General features: G+C 38.1%; 1 long non-coding RNA gene across 1 annotated transcript in view; it reads left to right on the top strand.

The window, feature by feature from the left end:
• The first annotated feature begins 346 nt into the window (after nucleotides 1–346).
• The window catches only part of LOC132521648 (uncharacterized), a 30987-nt gene continuing 17546 nt past the window's right edge, over nucleotides 347–13787 (top strand). The window contains exon 1 of the long non-coding RNA XR_009540927.1: nucleotides 347–448. This is a non-coding gene — a long non-coding RNA (uncharacterized LOC132521648). The remainder of the gene's footprint in view (nucleotides 449–13787) is intronic.

The following is a 13787-nucleotide window of genomic DNA, read 5'->3' on the forward strand; positions in this document are numbered from 1 at the left end:
GTATAAAAAATCAATGAAGAGTCAGAGAGTGGTGGGAAATGAGGTTGGAGAGAAAGATATAGGACAGATCACATAGGCCCTTGAAGGCCATGCTGAGGACATTGGTTTTTACTCTGAGATGAAAAGCTATTGACATCACCTTAGACAATTCCTTTTTCACCTGGGGCCACAGCTATCTGTAATATGTCTCTATGCTACCTCATAGGATGACTGTGAGAATTGTATGAGATTACAGAGTTGAAAACTGCATTGTTATTCTTAGAACTCTGTCAAGTTATGAGGTTACTTTTCAGGCACTCATGACTAGGTCTAAATTTTTTTCAAATTCTTACCTATTGACAGATTCCTGAGGAAGAAAAACATAGGGACTTCCACAGAACTGGACCCTGCATCCTGGGAAAGGCAGTCTTGTCCATGAAGATGCTGGGGATTCATACATTAATATAAGGTAGGTCATTAAATCCCCAAAACAACAGGAGATTAGGGCTGGGGAAATTTGAGGGCTCAGAAAGCAGGCTTGGCTTACCTCATCATCTCTGGTTGGGGCTGGTTCTAGGTGATTGAGGGCTAAGATGGTGGAGAGGCAAGTCTGAGACATGGACAGACAGGTCAAAAGAGAGAAGCTGGGGTGTATTAAATAAGGATGACAGAAAGCCTCAGATTTCAAAGGTCAGAAGTTGAGCTTGAAAAGGAAAGCAAATGTTAGAAAGTGACTAATCTACAAAACATGTTTAGGACATGAGGGTAGTTCTTCGGACTGAAAGACAAAATCCAAAAGGAAGGACAGCATAGAGAACCAGAGGGAAAAAACACCCCTTCAGAATATTTGCCTTGCACAAACTCTCTCCTTAGCCTGCATGCCAGGTTATTCATAGATGGGAAAATGAATTAGATGAGTATCTCTGTCATTTGATTTATTTTTATTTTATTCTATCCCTGGCTTGACCTAAATCTTAAACTATTCATGGAGATTTAAAACTCTATTCTAGCACTCAAAATCTTCCTTGGCAAACTTTGGCCAATTATATAACTTAAATTGCTGTTGTCATGCTAATTCCTGTTTTCTCTTGTCTTTTCCTCAATAGTTCTGCAGCCTACCTATTCAGAATCCAGCTAACATCCTGAGAACTAGATGAATTTCAAAGCAGGTCTAGCAGGCTGAAACAAGTGAGCTTTCAGGAGAGGAGAATACTCTCTGGAAATGATCTGACCACACAATCCTGGTTGCTTGAGGTGGTGGATACCTGGGTACAGGGAGCTATAAAATGTGTTCTTCAAAGATTTTCTTTTCTTCCTCTTTCTCTATTTTCAATTAAAAGTAGAAATCCCCAGGAAAAAAAAATCATATAAACATAAGGGTAGAATTAAGATAACTGCATTCCTTTTGCCTAGGAAATTTTCCATGACAAATGAAGAGCTCTCTAGGCCTTAGTGAGCAAGGTCAAGAGCTGAGTCTTTAAGGAAGACCTACTTTTCCAGAGCTGAGATTGGGGTTTAGAGCTAAGAACCTTGAGATAGAAAACCTGTTTCTAGAAAAGGGAAACCACTGGTCAGTGCTGATTTCTCCCAAGAGGTTTGCTGCTCCTTGAAGGTTTCAGAGCTGCTAGTGGATGTTGTATGATTGATTTGGGGCCTCTCTCCCAGTGGCCCTCTAAGGGTGACCTGACCATTCGTAGCTGCAGCTTTGAGGACTGAGAACACTTTGAATAAAGGGTACAATGCTCATCCCAGATGGAAACAAAGCTTGTATTTCTCCATTTGCATTCAAGAGTGAGCAAGCATCTAAGTAATGTAATTTGGAAGTCTTCATGGAAGAAAGGTATCAGAAAGCTTGGGTCCCAGATCTGGCTCTGTCACTCTCACTTAGAGAGTGCAAATGGTGTCCAGGCTTACCTGGCTAGCTCCACAACCAGTGAAACTGGCAGGAGTCAAACCATAATTTCAAGTTCTTTCCAAATTCTAATATTCTGTGTCTGAGGGTCATGGAGACCCCTGGAATGTTCCTGAATATTCACTTGCTTTCTCTAATTTACCTTTTATGTTCCTTCTCCTGTAGCAAGCTCTTTAGAGGGCTTGTTCTAACAAAGTTAGGAAGCCACTGATTAGCAGATAAAATAAACATTACCTGAGGAATCTTACTCTGTTTTATTTATGGCATACTCTTAGTTTTGAAATAAAGTAGGGATAGAAAAACCTAAAACACAGGATGTTTGATACCTAGGTATGTCAGGTCCAAAGGGCATACTAGAATGAAATCTTACACAGTAGAAAAACCATGTGTCTGGAGATGAGATAAGTAGAGGAAAAGTGGTGAAGTCCATCTTTATAGCTGTGCTCATTGCATGCTAATGCAGAGATTCTAGTCATCAAGGAAAGAGATACAAATGGAAGCATAGCTGGTTTGTATGGTTTCTGTATGGTTTTTCAGGACCTTTGGCCATCACTCTAAGAGGTGAACCTCCATTTGGGCTACACTGCTGCCAAGAAGCAAATGGAATCCTGAACCCATAGTTGAGATGTTTGACCACTGCAGTCTGGAAAGTTAATGGGAGTGGATTACAGTGCCATATACATTATTAAAATGAAAATAAAAAAGAGAAAGAAGAGGAAAAAGAGAATCATTCTATCAAAATGGGGTAGTTCTTTATCAACCCTTCAGAAACTTTGTTTCATCTTTTAAATAAACAACTTTATACCCCTTGGTATTTTTCTCACCAATTCTTAAATGCTGTTAATCATTCCTGAATATAGCCAAGGTCTTAGTACCATATTTGTTTAAAATATTCCTTTCTACTCACACTGAACCCTTTCTTGAAGTCCAACTTCTTAGAAACTTGTCTGTTTCCCTGAAACTTTTGGCTATATTTCCATAAAAATAATTTCAAAAATTTTCAAATATTTGGCAGTGGTAACCCAGAAGGAGTCCAGCGATGGGCAAAGTTGGAGAGTCATGACTAAACTTTTTTAGGACTCTTGGTTTCCAAACAGTCCAGGAAGGCAGAAAAAGAGAAGCTAGCATCCTGCCTTCCCCACTTATTTCTTTGTTTTCTTTTCTTTGCTCCTCTTCACTCACTTCCTTCTTCAATAAGTATGTGGCACTAATACAAATTGCTATGTTGGCATTACTGAAATGTCATAGGACTATCTAGTATTTCTGATTCCTCAGGGGTTAATTGACTCTCTCTGAGATGCCAACAGGATGCATTCAAATCCTTCTCCCATTCACTTAGGCTATGGCTCCTGGCCCAGAAATTCCCACTGTCACTTTCCCTAAGGCAACGATGCCAGTGAGTTGAATTAGATGGAGGTGATAGGGACTGGAGACTGCTAGGAGAGGAGTTTGGAGACAGATGACCTAGCCAATGATAACCCTTTTAAGAATATGTACTTTACATGCAGCTGTTTGGACTGGAAGAAGTATAAAGAATTCCTGTGTGTAAGCTGGTTCTAAGAATTCTCCAATCCCTATGGGTGTGCAACTCCTGCAACTCAGGTAGACCTGAGAGAGAGGTTGCAGAGCAGCATGGAAGACTCAGGACCACTGATGGGTGGCTGGATCCCCTCATTAGAATGTGACAGATGGAACAGGAGATGTTGACCATAAAGGCAGACCACAGAATAGATTCCCCTGGGATGGATTTAATTGGGGGTTTTAACCAGAAAATTAGTCATAAAATTAAGTAGAAGATTAAAAAATATAATTATAAGTCAATCCTGGTTTTAGAAGCTATGAGGAAAACAATCCATAGGCCAAACTGTAGGGGTAAGGCAGAAGCATAATGTAGAGCATAAGGTGAACATGTGTTTCACCTGTCATGTACCTACCCCATTTGTCCACACTGGGCAAGAGCAGCTCTCCATGATTCAAATTCTCAGGAAAGAGTAAGGGAGATGAATGAGTCAGGATATAGGACAAGGCTATGTTTCTGGAGAATTTGACCTTCGAGGTTTCTGGCATGAGTACTCTCTTGGGGATCATCTTATATGATTAAGTTTTTCCCACTTCCAGCTAGAAACATCATTGTTGCAACTCAAGGATAGTATCACAGAATGTCTAATCTTCCCAGAGCATGGGTCTAGCAGCTCCCAAGTTCTGAGTTACAACTCTGGAGATTGCCTTGTGATGGCAGTGGTAGAAGGGGTGGGAGGTGTCCAAAGAAATGTCAGTTACCCAAGTGATGGCAAATAAAAGGATGTGATCTCAAAATGCACACCAGAAAATAAGCTAGTGTCTGCAGGCATAATCAAGTGGTATGGGTTCTGACATCTTCTACGTGTTTCATACCATAGGTATAACTGACAAACAAAAATTATTTCTGAATCCTATTGGCTGGTTGGGGTAGAACACTGGATATTCTTCGACCTTATTGTTGCATCTTTTTTGAGGAGTTTGGTTTCTTTCACTCAGAACAATTATTTTGAGATTCATCTATGTCATGGATTATATTGATAATTAATTCTTTTTTATTACCATTATACGTACAAGACATCACATTTTGTTTAACCATTAACCCAATGAAGGACATCTGGATCATTTCCAGTTTGGGACAATTATAAAACAAGCTGCCATGTATAGGTTTTTTGTGTAAAGATTGCTGGGTTTTATGATAAGTGTATATTTAACCTTTTAAAAAACTCTTAAATTGTTTTCCAAAGTGGATATACCATTTTGCATTACTACCGACAATATATGAAAGTTACATTGCCTCAGATCCTATCCACTACTTGGTATGAGTCAATGTATTAAATGTTAGTGATTCCAGTAAATGTGCAATAGTATCTCATTGTCACTCAACTTGCATGGCCCTAATAAACAATGATGTAAGCATCTTTTCATGTGCTTATTTGCCAGTCATACATTTTCTGTAGTGAGTGTCTGTTTAAACCTTTTGCCTGTTTTTATTGTTGTTGTTGGGGTTTTTTTGGTTTGTTTTTTTGCTTTCTTATTATTGAATTTTGAGAGTTCATTATAAATTCTGGACACAACTTCTTTATCAGATATATTTTTCGCAAATATTTCCTCCCAGGCTATGTTTGTCTTTTCATTCTCTTAACAGTGATGTTTGAAGAGCAGTTTTTGATGAAGTTCAATGTATTAATATTTTTCTTTTATGTATTGTGATTTAGGTGTAGTAACAGAGACATTTTTGCCTAATCCAAGTTCACAGAAATTTTCTCCTATGTTGTCTTCTAAAGGTTTTATGGTATAAGTTCTACATTCTACAGTCCATTTTAAGTTAATATTTGCATATGGTGTGAGATATGAATTGAAGATCATCCTTTGGCATATCGATATCTTTGGTTATTCCAGCATATTTTTTTGATGCTTACCCTTTCTATATTAAATCAGCTCTGCACCTTGGTAAAGAAAAGAAAATCAAATGTGCATGTCTCTCTGGGTCTATTTTTGAACTCTTTCTTCTTTTCCCTTGATTTGTTTATTGATCTAGATGCCAGTATTATGTTGTCTTTATTACTGTAGTTCTTATAATAAGTTTTAAAGTCTAGTAGTGACAGACACCCAACTTTGCTTTTATTTTTCAAACTTGCTTTTATTGTTCTAGGTTTTTTGAATTTTCATATGAATTTTAGAATCAGCTTGTCATATTGTCAAATAAAAAATCTGCTGAAATTTTGATCAGTATTGCATTGAATATATAGATCAGTCTGAGGAAAATTGATATCTTAACAATATATGTTCCAATCCATGAACAAAATATATCTCTCCATTTCTTTAGGTCTTCTTTAATTTTTCTCAGCAATGTTTTGTTGTTTTCAGGGCATAGGTATTTCACATCTTTTGTCAGAATTATGCATAACTATTTGATTTTTCAAAATTGTGAGTAATATTGTTTTTAATATCAATTTCCAATTGTTCCTTGCTACGATATAGAAATACAATGGATTTTTTTGTAGATTTCATCTGATTTTATACCCAGACAATCATGGAATCTGTAAGTAAAGTAAGTTTTACTTCTTTTTAATATAGAAGTTTTTTTCTTGTTTTTGCCAAATTTTCCTGACTGGAAGCTGCAGTACAACATTAAATAGAAATGGTGAGAGCAGATACAATTTGCTTGTACCTGATCTTTGGGGGAAAATATTTATTCTTCCACCATTAGGTATGATTGAGGCCGTTCTCTTCTACTCTTAGCTTGCCAAAAGGTGTGTGGGTGTTTTAATTTTAAGTTTTGGGCAGAACCGGATATTGGATTTTGTCAAATGCTTTATTGTATCTATTAAGATGATCATTTTTTTCTTTTGGCTTTCTAATATAGAGAATTACATTGATTTATTATCAAATGTTTATCAAAACTTGTATTCCTGGAATAAACCCTGTTTGGTCATGTGCCATATTCTTTATATATATTGTTGGACTTGGTTTACTAAAATGTTGTCTAGAAGCTTTGCATCTATGTTCATGATGGCTGTTAGTCTGGCGTTTTCTTCTCCTATAATGTCTTTGTATGGTTTTTGTATCAGGGTAATTCCGGCTTCATAGAAAGAGTTGGAAAACAGTCTTTCCTGTTTAAGTTTCTGGGATTGTTTGTATAGAATTGGTAACTTTTTTTTTTAGCTGAGGTGCGAGGCATGTGGGATCTTAGTTCCCCAACCAGAGATCTAACCTACTCCCCCTGCAGTGGAAGCGCAGAGTCTTAACCACTGGACTGCCAGGGAAGTCCCTAGAATTGGTATTATTTCTTCCTAAAATTAATTCACCAATGATGGCATCTAAACCTGGAGTTTTCTTTGTGGGAAGATTTTTAACTACAAATTCAATTTCTTTATTAGATATAGGGCTATACCTGTTAATGTGACCTGTTTTCTCTTGAGTGAACATTGATAGTTTGTGTCTTTCAAGAAATTTATCCATGTCATTTAGGTTGTCAAATTATTGGCATAAAGTTGTACATAATATTTCCCTATTATTCTTTTCATTTTTGTAGAATCTGTAATAATGCCATCTCTCATTCCTGATATTGATAATTCATACCTTCTCTCTCTCTCTCTTTCTCTCTCTGATTTTTCCTGATCTGGTTAGAGAATGATCAATTCTATTGATGTTTTTAAAGAACTACCTATTATTTCATCAGTTCATTTATTTTTCTAATAATTTACTCCTTTCCATTTCATTGATTTCTTCTTTGATCTTTATTATTTCCACTCTTTTACTTATTTTGGGTTTAATTTGCTCTTCTTCTTACAATTTCTTATGGTGGAAACTGAAGTAATTTATTTGAGATTTTATTTTATTTCTCTAATGTAGGTGTTTGGCACTATATATTTCCTCCTAAGAACTACTTTAGTGACATAACACAAATTTTGATTTTCATGCAGTTCAAAATACTTTCTAATTTCCCTTTTAAGTTCCTATTTAATGATCTGTTAATTATAAAAATGTGATAATTTGATAATTATTATGATGTAAATAAACAGAGCAATGGGATAGAAAATAATAGGAGATCATCTTTACTTTAGATGAGGCCATAAGGGGAGACTTCCTGGAGAAGGTGACATTCTACCCAAGACCAGAAGGGTAAGAAGGTAACAGCCAAATAAAGTTGAAGCAAGAGCACTGTAGGCATAGGGACAACAAGTACAAAAGCTGTGAAGCAGGAGAGAAGAAAAAAGAATCTGAGAAGAGGCAAGAGATGAAAGAAAAACTGGCCTAAATTTTATCATTGAAGCATGCTATTCCAAATACTACAAAGTCCAGGAACAAGTAATAGCCATAAGGACTGGGGACTTCCATATTTGGCTTGACTATTGCTCTTCTTAGAGTCAGGGTAAAGGGCAAAATAACCTCTGGAGAAAGCTTGCTTTCCCAGTAATTCTATCCCTATTAAGTTGTTGAGATATTGCTCCATCCTTAGAATGTGCTGCTGTACATCCTTAATAAATTAAATTCTTTATTCTTGAAAGTTTGCCATGAGAGATCACCAGATTATTATTCTTTATTTCTTTGAAATGTTGGGTTTTTATTTACTCTAAAGAAACTTTCCAGATTGACCTCAAATAACTGATTCATATCAAATCAAATATTTCTTTGCCTTTTCCTTTGCTCTAGCGTCCCTGAATGGGGCTCTTTGATTCTTGGTGACAAGACTAAAATGATAAATCATGGACAGTCTGGTGCCATCCATTTTCAACTTTATTCTTTTTCACCACAAAGGATCTGTGATGGAAAATGTTCCCTATTCAGCCACAGCTGGCTCCAGGACCACAGTGAGTTAGTAAACATCTGTTAAAGACAGACTGAAGATGTGCTTCCTTTAAATTGTTTTTTCCAAGCTGGCTCACTGAGAAATTGTTCTCTGTATCTCTGGAAATCTTTTCCTGTAAGTTTTTCTCCCCCCCCCCCCCTGCATTCTCTGAGCTTTCATCGGTTCTTCCAATGCTGTCCTCAAGTGAATGATTCACATTTTGTATATTTCTCTCATGTCAGTCTTGGGAAAGTCTAGATAACATTCTATCTTTTCCCCTAACGGTGAGGACTCTGCTCTCAGGCTCTATATCACAGGTGCCTTAGACCAACACTTCACCTTCCAGAAGAAGATCAGGGAGAACTCGGCTTTCATAATTTTTGTCCATCTCTCAGGACCAACCAAGAAGACTGTAAGATGGGATCAATCAGAGAAATCTCACCATGAATGCATTTCAAGAGGGGAAATTAGGAATTTTGTTCCACTTGATATGTCTCTGTTCTCAAGTGCACAATGATATGGTTCTCTCCTAGTCTTTAAATATTCTGAGGAAAGTTCTTTCTAAAGTTTCTTTTTCTGGTTGTTTCTGTTTTCTCCATTCCTTCAGTTAGAAAATCCTTCTGACAGCTGAGAGAAGAAATTATTTTATTCCTCTCCCCACGTTTGCTCTTTGTCTCTTAGAGAAGGAATATAATACTTCTGTCTTATCCCTCCAACTGCCTATTTGCTCTTCCCTAAAGGGGATGGGGGTGGATAGTGAAGTTGACTGGTGAGGGCTTGACCTTTACTGAACCACATTTACTAGTGGGTGGAGTGACTGTGTTAAATGTTGCCCACAGTTTACACATGGTATTGTTTCTGTGTTTTCTCATGGGAATTGAGGGCTCATGGTCTTGGGTCTTCTCCTTGTGGTAAATTCCATGTGGTAAATTCCCCTGAGCAAAGTGCCCCAGTAAGGTGGGGGAAAAGAGGCTCTCCATCCTTTCTCTGTTTTCTAGCTGTGCCAGGGTGTAGAGACAAGCCTGTTGTCCTTGAAACTAGCTGGAAGGTGGATTCAGGTCAGACTCACAGATCAGCTCTTTAAACAGATGGCTCCTAGGACCAAGATTTGGGTAGCTGGAATAAGAAGCCCCACTAAGCTTAAGGTCTAAGTTCTATTCTCCAAAGTTGTCTACAAATCCTACTTTCAGAGAGTGATTGGGTACATCCTTCTTCACCAATAAACAGTCTGGTCCTTTGATGCTCACTTGGGTCTCATGAACCTTGTATCTTTTCTCTCAATGGGGTGGAGTCTAGAGGAAGAGTCTGTAGCCCCTATTCCAGCCTCCATCTAAATGTTTTATGTTAAATGTAGCCTTTTAAAATGAAAATGGTTTTTAAAGTTGTGCCAATTGATTGTCTCTCAGAGCTCCAAATATTCTTGTTGTGTATATATGTGTGTTTTACTACCTTTGGTGTTCGTGACTGAAAAACTCAGAAGCAAAAGGTTCATGCATCCAAAGAAATGGAGACCCAGAGAGGTCAGCTGCCTTGTGTAGAGTCATAGACACATTGTGAAGCCCTTTCTCTTCACATCATTCTTATGGTATCTTAGTTGGCACAATGTATTGACATTTTGTCTCCTTAATGCCAATAAATAAAGATGCCATAATAAAGAGGTCAAAATTGCCTCAATTCCTTCTTTATGCTTATAAACCATGCTCTTGACTTTCCTTAGAGTTCCATGCTCCAAATCTTGGATAATAGTCCCAGGAACAAAATAAGCTCCGCAGGTCCTAGAGAAAATAGATTAAACCACTAGCTACATCATCAGCCAGTGTTGATGATCCAGTGTCTTTTCTCTCTGTGGTTATCACCATTGATGTATACTCTGCAGATGGAATGGTGATTCCAGTCACAGGGGAAAAGACTTGGATGTGCTTAATTTCCTGCCACTCTCTGTGACAAAGAGCTAATTTCATGTCTTGTGATCAAATAACTGTAACTTTGCAAAAGCAAAATGTATTGGAATAGAGATACTCAGGGTCTTTGTGTGGCTTGGAATATTGCCAGGGCAGCTATGGGGTCTGAGTGAGTGTTTTTATTTTATTCCTGTTTTATTGCCCTGCCTAATTCTCCCATTTCAAAATGTTGTGGAGTAGGCTGGTGTCATTTGTTTTCATAAATTAATGTCGATTGCAATTTATAGCCAGATGGGCCCTGAAAAATAAGAGGCTTGTGTGTCTTTTGGAAGGTTTAAAGAAGCAGTGGGCATGCTTGGGGTAAACTTTTGCACTTCAATGCTGCATTCTGCAGAGAGAGTAAATACTTGTGAAAAACCCTGTTTTATAACAGCTGGGCACAAAGGACTCCTTATTAGGATTAGCTTTTGTTACTGCTTCTAATTCCTGTAACCACTACAAAAAGTATAAATATTATAATTCTTCTTACTGGGAAGCCATGTGTATGTTGGGGAACAACTACACTTTGCCTGGAAATCAGAGGTCTAGCGTTTGAATCCCCCAGATATTTCCACAGCCATCTGATGTGGGGTGGCAGGAAGTGGGGTACATATTGTATCATAGCACATGAAAGCTCTGACCCAGTATGTGTATCTCTTTTTGCTACTTCTTCATAGGTCAGTGGGAAGAACTGGATCAGTAAGAGGCACAGAGGAAAGAAAAAAAAACACTAGAGAATTTGATGAGTCTATGATTCTAAGAAATAATGGCTTGTGGGAAGCTGGAATCCAAGGTCGGCTTGGCAGCAGCCAAAGAGGAAGCTGCCTGACTGCTGTAAGCATTCAGAGACCACGTGCAGCTGGATGGTGCTTCCTCTCACAAGGGCACATGTCTGGGGATATGTGAGAGACAGCTCTAGAAGACCCCTTTTCTTAGCCTTGTTGGTATAGAGCTAAGTGACAAGTCATAGATTATCGGTTAATTTACTTTCCACTAAAACAAAGTATCTAGACAAGACAAGCTCCAGGGTCCCCTTGTTTCATGAAATGATAGTGGGATCAGAGTATTAATTCTCTTACTCAAGTAATTGGCACTTACGTTCCTCTTAATAAACATAACATTATCTAATGATCTTTACCCATCCAGTGTCCTTGCCATATTTTTGTAGACCTTTACAATGTGAAAAATCTTTTCGTACATAAAGCTTTGTGAGGTAGATAATACAGGAACAACAATTTGTCCCAGACCTGATAACTGAACTGGGATTTAAACCCAGTCCCTGGAAATATTGTTGCTCTATCATTCAACAAAATCACCCAAATATATTTTTGAACACATACTAGATGCAAAGTACTTTTTTTAAGCAAAAGAAATGCATCAATGAACAGGGCAGGTACAATCCATATCCTCAGGTTGCTCATATCTTGTAGGGTAAAACAACACTGAATTATAATAAAACGTGATGTGTGTGATGGAAGGGGATGGGGACATCCAGCAGAAAAACTTAGTCCAGAGTGAAGGTCAGTAAAGATCTTTTTGGAGAAGTGAAATTTAATTCTGCTCAAGAATGGAGTTGCTTTAGCCAGGCCAAAAGGAGAGTTAGGGAAAAATGTTCCAGGCAGTGGGAATAATATGTCCTTTGGATTAAGACAGGATTTCTCTAATAACATGTGTATGGGTTGGAAGAAGGAATGTAAGGAGAAGAAAAAGAGAGACCCAAGATAAACAAGGGGCAACTAGAAGATTATTTCCCGCTGTGTTTACATATAAAATAACCTTCGAGATTTATGATCTACCTGAATAATTGCAGCTACCTCACATCAAAATTGGTAAATTTTGAACAATTTAATAAGATATCAAATCAATATGTGTACAGGGCAGTCCATGAAACTCTGAACGCCTGCCATACCCATAGCCCTCATCAATGGAAAGAGTCTGCAATGGATATTCCCTTTCCTAGAGGTCAATAAGGTATATACCAGGTGACCCTCAGAACAATGGAGACATCCGATTGGACCAGGGGTGGATGTCTGAGCCAATGATAGTCAGAGAGGTGGCCCAGGGGCAGAACTCTGCTACACAGAAGTGCACCAGACTGGATAATGACTGAGGGACCCAGTCAGTGTATTTGAAGGTAAAACAGAAAGACAAGGAGGCCGAGAGACACTATTGCTCCTGAAAGCTATAGAAGCCATGAGTAAGAAGAAACCATGCAGAGTGTGCAGGAGATTAGAGAAAGAACAAGAGCAGGTAGCTGCAGTGCAAGGGAGCAGGGTTGGGGCAGGTGGAGGATTAAAGCAGAAGCAGCACCTGAAAGAAGCAGAATTGTGGAAATTGGAGAATGACTGAGAAGCCATTTATTCAAAGTTAGAAAGCTGCAAGATGCCAATGATTTGGAGTGGATTTATGCACTGCTGTTGAGGGTGCTGCCAGAAACAGAGCAAATCTGACAAAACTTAGTCAAATTAAAATGAATGCTACTCATATTTCCCAAGAGTTCACATAGGCCCATAAGGGGATGTGTGCAGAGATATTCATTACAGTGTTGTTTGTAGTGATTGGCAGTTGGCAGCAATCTGGGAATGCACCAGCGGAGATTAGATAGGCAACGTATGGTCGGTATATATCGGAGAGATAACGTGAGATGAACAGCCCAGAGGAACTTCTAATAATATGGATGAACTTATAAATAGTGAAGGGTGAAAAAAATAAGAAATGGAAAGAGATATATAACAAAGTAGCATTTTTCAAGATGAAAAGTACATGCATTAAAAAAATGCATGTTTTACAAGAACAGGTACAAACCAAAAGATACACGCTAAATGCAAATCAGAGTGGTTGCTTAAGGGGTGGAGGAAAAAAGACAAGGATGCAGGAAAGGGGATAAAGTAAATAAATAATATAGAGAATAACCATGGCCTGATGAACACACTTTATTCAACTGACAAAAAAGGAGGAAAAAATGGAAAGGAGAAAAAGTGAGGAGCATGCAGTAAAGTTGGCGACAAGCAGACAAACAGTGTTTGGTCATATGACCCGTTATGGCTGCAATAGCCTAAAAGGTGAAGACTGATTTCCCAGATCTCTGAGGCCTGATCATGCAGCTGTGGAGTTTCCTGGTCTTAGTTTATGCCACATATCTTTATAATAAACACCAGTTCTCTGAGGTCATCTGAACAGGTCTCCATTCTTTGAAACCTTAAAGTGCCTAACGAAAGTTGTAAAATGGGATATAAATGACACATCAAGTTACTTTTGTAGGACAATTATTATGTACCTAGTCCCTCTCCTAGGCTTTTTTATACGTAAAACAGCATTTAATCCTAACAACAGCTGCATGTGTAGGTACAATTATTATCTTCATCATACAAATGAGGAAACTGAAGCGCAGAGAGGTGAAGTCATTATGCAAGGTCACACAGCCAGTAGGTAGTAAGATGGGATTCAAAACCAGGCAATTTACTTTCAGAGCCTGCACTTGTAACCACAAAGCATTATCACAAGGTGTTCTTGAGTAAACTCCATTTGAGTGGCTAGTTTTGCCCAATGTCAGGCTTGACTAACTTCTCGAAATTCTTAGATTTTTTTTTACTCTATAACCCCAGTAGTGGCAGTTAATAACACAGACTGACTGTGAAGTACT

This window comes from Lagenorhynchus albirostris, chromosome 6, assembly GCF_949774975.1.
Source record: "Lagenorhynchus albirostris chromosome 6, mLagAlb1.1, whole genome shotgun sequence".
Lineage (NCBI taxonomy): Eukaryota > Metazoa > Chordata > Mammalia > Artiodactyla > Delphinidae > Lagenorhynchus > Lagenorhynchus albirostris.